At 49.1% G+C, this 1853-nt stretch overlaps 1 protein-coding gene across 1 annotated transcript in view; it reads left to right on the top strand.

The window, feature by feature from the left end:
- Positions 1 to 1853, top strand: part of ASIC2 (acid-sensing (proton-gated) ion channel 2) — a 1220326-nt gene that overhangs the window by 1138706 nt on the left and 79767 nt on the right. The window lies entirely within an intron of this gene.

The following is a 1853-nucleotide window of genomic DNA, read 5'->3' as shown; positions in this document are numbered from 1 at the left end:
CAGGAGGACGCATATGAAAGGATTCCCGGCTGAGGCCCTCTTTTGTCTAAACTCCGTATCAGCCGCTGTCCTCCTCATCTAGGTCGTGAGAGCCCTGCCCATCCTTCCTCCCATTTCACCTGCCCTGTGCCCCTGACCTTGGAATTCTCACCAGCTCCAGACCTCTCCCCTGCCTTGGTCACCAGCCCCCAGAGTTTCCCAAGCCCTGACCAGTCACACGCCTGGCTCCAGCCCTTCCGTCCTCCTCACCTTTCTTCTCTGTGCCAGCTTTAGAGCATGTCCCCAAACTGTCCCCATGCTATGGCCCTGGTGTTGACAATCCCCCTTCCTTGACCTCTGACCTTCACCACTACCACCCCCCATCTTAACTGATTTCTTCATTTATCCATCCTCTCCCCATTCCCTGCTTTTGAAACACTCCTTGATGCGGACTCTAGATTGGCCTTGCTCTTTAATTCGTGAGTGAGGTTGGAATCACAGATATCTCCCTCATCCATTCAACAATCATTCCCTGGATGCCTGTAAGATGCCCTAGTGGAAAAGACAGTGAGATAAAGGATGGTGATGTGGTGTGGCAGAGGCTTTGCTAAGTGTATGTGAAGAATACAAGCAAGCAGAAGGAGTTGCTCTGGTGGGGCTGAGGGTTGAACCTTCATTGATGAGGAGGGCAATGTTCAGTCAGGTGGACCAAGTAGCTCTCTAGGCTCCTCTGTCCATGGAATTCTCCAGGCAAGAATATTGGAGTGGGTAGCCATTCCCTTCTCGAGGGGATCTTCCTGACCCAGGGATCGAATCCAGTTCTCCCACATTGTAGGTAGATTCTTTACTATCTGAGCCACCGGGGAAGCCCGAGTAGAAAGATATTCCAGGACAAATGAGATGCGTGTGCACCCCTGCCAAGCAGAGATCAGTAACAACCAATCCGATTGTTGATCAGGGATCGGTAACAGCCAATCCGGTGGCCCTGATGGGTTGAACCACGTGATGCCATGAAGCAGAGGGCTGCCCAGAAGGAGGCTGGCATGGAGGCGGGTGAAGGCAATTGGGCTCCTTATAAGTGACTCAGGTTTGCAGTTTGGAAAGTTCGTTCTTCAGGCTGTTTGCAAAGAATACGACAGAGAAGGAGGCCCAGGAAAGGGTGAAGGATCCCATAGGTGCATTCCCCACCAATTAATTTTGAGCACCAACCCATAGGATGAGCCAGGCCCTGCTGCCCCATCCCTTCCTGCCGTGCCTTCCATCACTGCCAGAAAGAGAAAAAAGGGGAGGAGCTTTTCTTCTAGTTGCCCATTTCCTGCAGCTCCAAGGGGCTTGCAAACAAGCCCCATATCTTTATTCTGACTGCAGCAACATTGTGTTTTCATTCTCCTGATCCCCTCACCTCGACTCAGCTCATGACCCAGTACAGAAGTTAGTAAATAAAAAGCATAGGTGCAGCCAACACAACATTGTAAAGCAATTATCCTCCAATCCAAAAAAAAAATATATATATATATATATTAAGAAAAAGAAAAAGCATCTGTGCTTGACTCACTTTGTAATCCCATTCTGTAGTTTTGGAGACTGAAGCAAGGAGCTGTTGGCCTAAATGACCTGAATTCTTTCCTTATGAGTACTGTAACAGACTGCCACAAAATTAGTGGCATCAAACAACCCAGATTTATTATCTTACAGTTCTGGAAGCCAGAAGTCAAAAGTGCATTTCAAGGTATCTGCAGGGCTGCATTCCCACTAGAGGCTCGAGGAGAAAATTCCATTCCCTTGCCTTTTCCAGCTTCTTGAAACTGCCTACATCCCTCAGCCTGTGGCTCCCTCCTCCATCCTGAAAGCCAGAAGCAGAGCATTTTTCTCTG

Source organism: Bison bison, unplaced genomic scaffold (genome assembly GCF_000754665.1).
Source record: "Bison bison bison isolate TAMUID 2011002044 unplaced genomic scaffold, Bison_UMD1.0 scf7180017864472, whole genome shotgun sequence".
Taxonomy (NCBI): domain Eukaryota; kingdom Metazoa; phylum Chordata; class Mammalia; order Artiodactyla; family Bovidae; genus Bison; species Bison bison.
The sequence above is the reverse complement of the archived record's forward strand: the minus strand, read 5'-3'. Positions and strand labels throughout refer to the sequence as shown.